Source organism: Lygodium microphyllum, chromosome 24, assembly GCF_053477565.2.
Source record: "Lygodium microphyllum isolate KBCC chromosome 24, Lygodium_microphyllum_v1.1.10, whole genome shotgun sequence".
Lineage (NCBI taxonomy): Eukaryota > Viridiplantae > Streptophyta > Polypodiopsida > Schizaeales > Lygodiaceae > Lygodium > Lygodium microphyllum.
Window position 1 is genome coordinate 67,287,697 of NC_141158.1, and position 9,867 is coordinate 67,297,563.

At 39.1% G+C, this 9,867-nt stretch overlaps 1 pseudogene; it reads left to right on the top strand.

The window, feature by feature from the left end:
• Positions 1–1,646: 1,646 nt before the first annotated feature.
• On the top strand, positions 1,647–3,231 carry LOC148015187 (pyrophosphate-energized vacuolar membrane proton pump 1 pseudogene; annotated as a pseudogene).
• The last annotated feature ends 6,636 nt before the right edge of the window (positions 3,232–9,867 follow it).

The following is a 9,867-nucleotide window of genomic DNA, read 5'->3' on the forward strand; positions in this document are numbered from 1 at the left end:
CGTATATTCTAGCTGATGAGCTGATGAAATTTTTATCGTATATTCTAGCTGCTGAGTTTATTTATGACATTGTGATTGTGTTCTAATGTTGATATAACATTTTCTATTAAGCTTTTGATGTCACAGATTATGCTGCATAGTCGATTATATCCACACTCAAGATAAAGCAATTTCATGGCTCTTTATCTCCTTCGATTCCTTCATCTATTGTAATTCAAAATTGATGTAGCTCCTTCATTTATCTATAGTAACTCAGGAGTGATGCAGCTCCCTCAATTCCTACAAACAGGAACTTGTATATTCAAGAGTGATTATATTGATGTAGCTTCTTCATTTATCTATAGTAATTCAAGAGTGATGTAGCTCATTCGATGCCTACAAACAGGCACTTGTATATTCAGGAGTGATTTAGCTCCTTTCAACTTTGTAATAATATATTTTCAATATTCATATAGCAGTAGGGCTATATAGAGCTGTGGGTTTTTCCCTTGAGCCCACAAGGGTTTTTTCATCCACAGTTAGGAACCTTTATTTGAGCGGGGGTATTAGCTATATATAGTTTGTCTATATATAGCATCCATGGTCCCCTCTATATATTCCAACTATGTGTGCTCATTTGATGCACTTCTGGGGTTCCACTTCTGGTGTCTCGTGTCTCTCTTCTCTTCTCTCTTCCTCCGTTCCTCATCTCCCTCACGCTATTAGCTATATATAGTTTGTCTATATATAGCATCCCTGGTCCCCTCTATATATTCCAACTATGTGTGCTCGAAGTCCAAGAGACCAGTTGCAATAGCGATCTGGTGGTGGTTGTGGTCAGAATCATCTGCATCTTAATGAAAGCTCATGGTGGACTCATGATCTGGAAGCTCTCTTTCCTTGGGAACCCTAATGCTTTTGCTGGACTCGAACTCGGAGTAGGGTGGCAATGGTCTTGGCACGGTACTTGCGGCGGAGCTTTTTCATCTTGTGGTGGCATTGGATGGAGGTCTGTCGAGGTGTCGGGGATCTTCTTGACAAGGAAGGGGTCCTGGTGGGAAGGGTGGAGGGGGGGCTCGTCCAGGTGGGCATCGTCCTCCTCCTTGTGGCCATGGCGATGCTGGGAGGTGTCATCATATATGGCCATGGCGACAGGACAGAGGAGGCAGAATAGGGGGTAGGGGCAGGGGTCAGGGGCAGAGGAGGGTGCAGTGACTTCACATATTCGCCGACAAGATAGGGAGGCAATGGTCTCTCATCTCTCGCAGTCATGCCGTTGCCGCAACCTGCCCATCCTAGCTATTGTACGCACGCTCGGGTGCCGCAACTTCACATATTCCTCGACAGGACAGGGGAGGCAGAGCAGGGTAGGCAGGGGTAGGGGCAGGGGTAGGGGTCAGGGGCAAAGGAGGGTGAGAAGGAGAGGAAAGAGGAGAAAGAGGATGGATGATGATAGAGAGAGAGAGGAAGCAACACTACTCCTTCAGCGTAGGATGCTCTCGGCATGAGAGAGAAGAGAGAGGAAACCTGGCTCTGATACCATGTTGAAGAGTGCACAAGGGAGACGAGAAATAGAGGAAGCGAGAAGAGAAGAGAGACAGGAGACACCGGAAGTGGAAAGGAAAGAGAGCTTCCAGATCATGAGTCCACCATGAGCTTAAACGAAGATGCAGATGATTCTGACCAACCACCACCAGATCGCTATCGCAACTGGTCTCTTGGCCTTCGAGCACAAGTCCAGGCCTGCCAGCAATAGCTACACCTTCCTCAACAACAACGGCACCCACAGTCACAACATCGTCAATGGATCATTAGACTATGATGAGGAGGATAGATTGGATGAGGAATCAGATGCAACAACTATTAGGAAACGCACTGAAATTCAGCAAGCCATATCCATAGGAGCCACATCGTTTTTGCTGACAGAATACAAGTATTTGGTTTATTTCATGGGCATATTTGCTACTGTCATTTTCTTGTTCCTGGGATCTATGAAGGGATTCAGTACTAAGTCCCAGCCTTGTAGATACGATCCTAAGCGGGAATGTGCCCCAACTCTCTTTACAACGATTTTCACTACAGTTGCATTTATATTGGGAGCTTTGACGTCCATAGTGTCGGGATTTCTGGGCATGATGATCGCAACATATGCGAATGCTCGCACAACTTTGGAAGCCAGAAAAGGGATAGGCAAAGCATTCAAAATCGCCTTCCAATCAAGTTCGATGATGGGTTTCTTACTTGCTGCTAATGGCCTCAGTTTTCTACATCACTATAAAACTGTTTGAGCTTTATTACAAGGATGATTGGGAGGCCTTTTTGAGGCCATCACTGGCTATGGGCTTGGAGGCTCATCTGTGGCTCTATTTGGAAGGGTTGGAGGTGGAATCTATACCAAAGTTGCGGATGTTGGAGTAGATCTTGTTGGAAAAGTAGAAAGGAATATCCCAGAGGATGATCCATGAAATCCAGCAGTCATTGCTGATAATATGGGTGATAATGTGGAAGATATTGCTGGAATGGGTTAAGATTTTTTTGGTTCCTTTTCTGAAGCTTCTTGCGCAGCTCTTGTTGTGGCTTCCATGTCATCATTTGGCACAAATCATGACTTCACTGCTATGTGCTTCCCTCTACTCATTAGCTCTATGAGCATTATGGTGTGCCTCATCACAACCTTGTTCGCAATTGATGTGTTCGTCGATATCTCAAATCTAAGGGATATTGAACCTACACTGAAGAGACAGTTTGATATCCACCATCTTAATGACATTCGGTGCAGCTTTTGTTTGTTGGCTGGCACTACCATCCACGTTTTACATATATGATCCTAACGGTGGTGCAAAGATGGTTCAAAATCGGAAACTATTTTTCTGCGTTGGAGTAGGGCTTTGGGTAGGGTTGGTAATTGGCTACGTTACAGAGTATTTTACCAGCAATACATACAGACCAGTCGAGGATGTTGCTGATTCTTGCAGGACAAGAACTGCTACCAATGTCATCTTTGGTCTGGCACTTGGCTACAAGTCTGTAATTGTTCCAATATTTTCTATTGCTGTTGCCATCTATGTCAGCCATACCCTAGCAGCCATGTACGAGATCGCAATTGCTCTTGGAATGCTTTGTACCATTGCCACTTGTCTAGCCATAGATGCATATGGTCCCATAAGTGATAATGCTAGTATCGCAACCGGTCTCTGGATGACCATGATACTTCTTACACATCTCTCCACAAGAAGTAGAGCCGCAGTATAGACTACGAGGCCACAAAGGCCTTTAAGCTGGACAGATTCCTCAACCATAGGACTTCTTCAAAGTCTAGGTTGCGGCGTCAACAACCCCCAGTTGACAGCACTCCGCTCTTCGAATTGTTCTCCGTGATCCGCACTTTGGGGGAGTGCTTTCTCAGATTAGAAGAGATGAAATTGCGGATGCAGAGAGAGTCTGAGCGATTCCGTGATGATCTGGAGGCCAGGCGTACAAAGATGTTCCTAGAGTTCCAGAAGCAGATTGCTGAGATGTTTGCTTGGGCTTTGAGCAGCAGTAAGAAAACTGATGAGCTTGATGATTGTCGGTATTTTGTTCGTCATTTGATTATTCTAAATGTTTCTTTCTTCCAACCGATTTTTGGCTCTTCATGCTACATTTCATATCATTTCATCTATATTACAGCTAATGCGTTGAAATTATTCCATGCTTTGTTTATAAGAAATGTTTCGAGCTGATGGGATGATATTTCATTTCATTCTTATTCCAGCTGTTGAAAAGTTCCAGCTCTGATGTTTCATTATTATTCCAGCTATTGAGTTGTTCTAGCTGATGTTTCATTGTTTCCAGTTGTTGTTTGTCTATTTTCAGCTGATTTGTCTGTTCAAGCTTATGTTTATTCTACTTGATATTTTATCTATTCTAGCTAAGGAGTTGATGTTGTAGCTAATGTTTTCGTCTTGATAATGCTCATCTCGTCCATTCTTCTTTCCATTTGCTGGTGGTATGCCAGCTGCTATTTCGTATATTCTAGCTGATGAGCTGATGAAATTTTTATCGTATATTCTAGCTGCTGAGTTGATTTATGACATTTTGATTGTGTTCTAATGTTGATATAACATTTTCTATTAAGCTTTTGATGTCACAGATTATGCTGCATAGCCAATTATATCCACACTCAAGATAAAGCAATTTCATGGCTCTTTATCTCCTTAGATTCCTTCATCTATTGTAATTCAAGATTGATGTAGCTCCTTCATTTATCTATAGTAATTCAGGAGTGATGTAGCTCCCTCAATGCCTACAAATAGGCACTTGTATATTCAGGAGTGATTAGATTGATATAGCTCCTTCATTTATCTATAGTAATTCAGGAGTGATGTAGCTCATTCGATGCCTACAAACATGCACTTGTATATTCAGGAGTGATTTAGCTCCTTTCAACTTTGTAATAATATATTTTCAATATTAATATAGCAGTAGGGCTATATAGAGCTGTGGGTTTTTCCCTTGAGCCCCCAAAGGTTTTTTCATCCACAGTTAGGGACCTTTATTTGAGCAGGGGTATTAGCTATATATAGTTTGTCTATATATAGCATCCCTGGTCCCCTCTATATATTCCAACTATGTGTGCTCATTTGATGCACTTCTGGGGTTCCACTTCCGGTGTCTCCTGTCTCTCTTCTCTTCTCTCTTCCTCCGTTCCTCGTCTCTCTCGTGCACTATTCAACAGCATAATCCATATTCATGTAGGCATGGTTATAAGATCAAAAACCCATCTGTAATGTATAGACAAAGGATAAGTTGGTTGCAACCCATCTCGATGCTTAACCATAGAGTACATTTGACACACATAACAAGTTTCAATAAAATGCTCTATGTCTTGATACATGTTCTACCACCAATATTTTTCTTTGATCTTACTAAAAGTTCCCCATATGCCTCTATGGCCAGCCCACAAGCTTTCATGAAATTCCTTCATTACCGGTTCTTGTAATCCTTTGTTACCTAAAACTCAGACAGGCGCTCCTTTCTTCTTCTTTTCTTGTTTCCATAGATGCCCATTTTCATGAAAGAGGCCATAAGCTTTTCTCTTAATATGCTTGAATTCTTCATTAGTCCATGTCTCTTTCTTCTTCATTCTGCTCAAATATTGGCCAATCTTCAGCGAATCTTCTTCATAATCTTCTTCAAGGAAATGAACTAGAACTTGAGCAATGCAATGAGCATGTTGGCTCCTAGTTGACCACCCTTCTTCCATAATGGAATCTTTGATCTTTGTTGGTGTTTGCTAAATTAGAGCAGTACCTTTTGTTTTTCTTGTTGTACTTAATGTTGTACCATTAAAAAGATCAGTAGCATTTGCTATTTTTAGCTTTGGATTTGTATATGCAACTATTGAAAATGTATTTTCAGCAGCCATGGAATAAAAAATAGCAAGTATAGACTCTTCAACTTCATCTTCTTCCATCAACTCCTTTTCAATGTCATATCTTGCACATGACAACATGTAAGCAACTAGATTCTCCTTTCCTGCAATATGCTTTAATTCAGGGTTGAGAGATTCAATATATGCAATCCATCTTTGCAAAGCAATGTCCGGCCTATTCTATAGTGGACCCTTTGCTCTATCTTGTTATTTCTTTCTTAAAATTCACAGTTCTTTTTTTTAATATATAAGGTGTTTCATTGTGACTCATCATGTAAGATGTTAGTGTTGCTCTTGTAGCCACCTACAGGTCTAGTGGAGAGAAAAGGGTGGCTACAACATGTTGTCAACCTACTAGCATTCAATCTTCTAGTAGCTCAAAAGGAGATGCAAGTAGTAGAGTGGTCAAAGAAGCAATGTCACCATGACATACCTATCAATACATGAATTTATGTTTAAAAATATGTAGGCCCTCTTTTCTTGCTGTCTCTAATTTTTCATTGAGTACTTGAAGTAATTGTAAGTGGTTGCATGTGGTAATGAAAGTACATGCAAGACAAGTTGAAAATTCATTCACAAACCACTTGAAAGAGGGTGTTACATCCTTTTCAGGGAACCTAAGGTTGTCTTGTGTCTTGTAAGGGAACCTGACATTGTCTTCCACAAACCACTTGAAAGAGGGTGTTCCGTCCTTTTCAGCAAGACTTGTGATCTCTCAAGTGTCCCTCATCCCAAATCACCTATGTCATAGATACTATGGTTTGTAACATCAATACCACTCTTCAAGAACGATTCAAGTGCAAATATATGAAGATAAGAAAATGTACCTTTAAATTTAATACTTACAATGGTATTAAAGATGATCATAAGGTTCTCTCTTGGCTAAGTCAACTCAACTCATATTTTGATATTGAAAGTTATGCTGAAAATGATAAAATCAAGGGTGATTCACATTATTTTATCGACAAAGCTTCTTTATAGTGGAATGTCACATGTAAGAGCATTGACATTGTCGCAGCGTGTAGGATTGAAGGTCACCGCAAGGGTTTGCTAAGAAAGCTAGACAACATAAATGGAGAAGTGTCTTCAAGACTTAAGTAGATTGGAGTGAGTGTTCAAGAGGTACTTCTTGGTCAATCACTAGGGTCTAAGAAAGAAGATTGTATTGGGTTTCAAGAGCTTAGACTCCACAGTTGGTTGAGATAAGAGAAGGGCAGACACAAGAATATTACCCCATTAGTTTAAATTCAAGTCAAGCTTGTTTCCTTGCAAGATCAGTCACATATTACAAAATTAAGTACATGTATCATCAACAACTCTGCATCCCATCATTCAACTTTGTATGATTACATTAAATGTAAACTGAAGCTTATGAGTCAATTACAAGGTTTGATGGATAAAGATATTTACTTCAAAAGAGCTTCAAATAAAGATCCATATAAGATTAAGTTATCACAGCCAAGAAGTAAAGAAGGAAAGCTCCTCTTAATTCAACTCAAAGAAAATATGAAAGGTCTTGGAACATTGCCCTACCATTGGGGCTCATAAATCATGCGTATTTTGATAGGATACCAACTGTAAAGGAAGAAATGAATTAAAATATTGCTACTCAAGCTAGCTCTCTGAATATGACTGAAGATAACAGCCCCAAATCAGCCCATAAACTACATAGAGTGCATAGATCAATCAAATACAAGTGTAATCATACCATATGAAGCAATAGAGAAGTAAAAGGATCTATTGTTCACAAATCATTGTGTGGGCTGCCTGTTTCAGCCCATATACATAGCTTCAACCTTCCAAGAAGACACTTTGATGAAGCACAAAACAGCCCATGTATTCAAGAGCATGTAACAAGTAATAGGTAGCTTTCAATAGACATATAGAAGTAGAAGAGAAGAAGGAATTCTTGTTTCCCTTGTTTGCTTTGTATTTGGCCACCTATTTTAACCTCAAGTGTTTACATAGAGCAATCAAGATGCTCCCTTCCACAACGTTTTATGCAATATGTACTTGCATTGAGCATAGCAATGCCATGAATCTACAAGAAGAGAAAAATAAGTGTTGTTGCCCACAATACTTAGTTTGGGTTGAAATATTCAGCCCTCTTTGGTGTATGGCTTGATCAACCTCTTTACCTGGAAGCTTTGGACAACTCTTTCCCTTCTCCATCCATGGCGCCTACTCATCCTTGAGTTTTGCCCGCAAAATGCGGCGTAGTTCACACCACCTCCTTGATCTCTCTCTTGACTATTTCATTCACATAGGCAATGCTACAAGTCATATAAAATGTATTATGCTTGGTTAACTTAGGTAACTCTGTCTCCCTTCCAACTTGGCTTGTGAATAAACTTAAAAACTTTGAAAATCATAAGTGCATAACCACATCATTAGCTCCTTGAAAATGCAATCCAAGGGATGCTACCAAATCAACTGCTCATTTCCATGTTTTATCTTGTTAAATGTTCCGTGACTTACATAAATTTTAGCAATTGCATGTAAGTGTTGCAAAGAGAGTTAAAAGTAAATATCCACATTTATTCATTTTGTCAAGGACCCATGATAAATTTATTGTAGTTTAAGGAAGAGATACCCCGTCTTAGCTTCACCATGCCATATGCTGGTGGACTTAGGCTTAACATTTTATTGCACAAATCTCTTGTAGTTTGTCTAAATTACAAGTGACTAAGTAATATATGTAGAGGTTAAAAATCTTATGTTTAAAACATGGGCAAAGAATCTTATGACATTCACCCCTCCTAACCTGCACATCCAATGACATGTGCCACTTCATGTTGTTTCCATCTTCTGTCATGTCTTCTTCTCTATCCTTGAAGTCATCTTCTTTCTCCATGTCTTCATGCTCTTGGATTATAGCCAAGTCTTCTAACACATATGTTGAATTTTCTCTTCATTTGAAGAGCTTGATTCTTTTTCTAGCTATGGGTATATTATGTTTCTCAAGGTCCTCATTCTTTTCATAGACTTCACATATTATCATCTTCTATCAAACATACTATCAGCCCAATCCAAATCTGTGTATTGCTAATAGACCATTTGCACTATGCTTGATTTTTTAGACGCTCTTAGAGCCAATAGATTTCTTGCCCTTAGGTAATGGTACTAGATTCCAAGTCTTGTTAGTCTCTAGTATAGCCATCTCCTTATCCATTACTACATCTCAATGAGGATGTTTGACAGCACCCTCAAAAAAAGTGGGCTCAATATCCTAAGCCACCTTTACCATATAAGCATAATGATGAGCAACATAACCTTCAAAACCAAATCTTTTAATAGGGTATCTAATCTTGCTAGATCTACATACCATTGGATCAGTTAGTGGAGTCTTTACATTACCATGTACTTTGCCTTAGCCATCTAAACTAGTCTCTCTTAGTAGTGACACTTGGATACCATATTAAAAATTGCATGGTGGAAAGACTTCCTTGAGCTACTGTGCCAAACACACACTACATACACAAGCAAAACCTCTCTCAAGAACATAAGAAGAGAGTAGGATGCCAAAAAAATTTCTTGTTGGTTTCTTCTTCTTCTTTCATTCACAATACAATTTACACAAAGTATAAATAATATACAACATAAAGGAAAGTGGTCTATGGAGTCAAACAATGCATAAATCACTATACTAATCAATTGTTGGTGCTATAACTATGTTAGTTATAGTTAGGCACAACAAACCATATATAATAAGTGATAATTTAGTGGCTATGTAAGAGTCATAATGACCACCGACATGCTATAATTGTGGACATGTAGACCAATTTAATAAGGCGGTCCATCATCAATGTTTGTATAACTATGAAAGAAGGGCTTTGATAGTTAGAATAAAATGTATGTATTTCTAGCATATATGATGGTTTGTTGTATGTAGATATACTAACCAAAATTACAGCTATGTTGAATTCTGAGCGAAAGGCTACAAATATCATAATATAGGTAAATTCCTTGGGCATGTACTAGTTAATTGCACATTTTGTATTACACTACAAGAGAAAGGCCCTATAGACGCGCACTGTACACGCAAAAAACCAGGCACGTTTACAAGCGCATGTATCAGCGCGTCTATTCAGGCTAGTATAAAAAACGCGTTGATATATCCGCACTGATAAACGCGCTTATAGATGCAAAAATAAACGCACATATTTTTCATTTCTCATAAAGTCCCTGAATATAACCAAACCTCTTAACAGCTAGTATTTTTTTGAATAGGGCATGATTGGATGTATATACGACATAATTACACTTGGATCATACGCTAGGATATGATATACATGTATAGGATCATACAGACATGATATACATGTATAGGGCATATACATGCATAGGACATGATATACATTACCAATTTTACTTCTTTCTGAGTATTATAAATATATATCCAATCATTCCAAAGCTAATTACATATATGTGATTTCATGCCCTATATACATCCAATCATGCCCTATACAAATGTG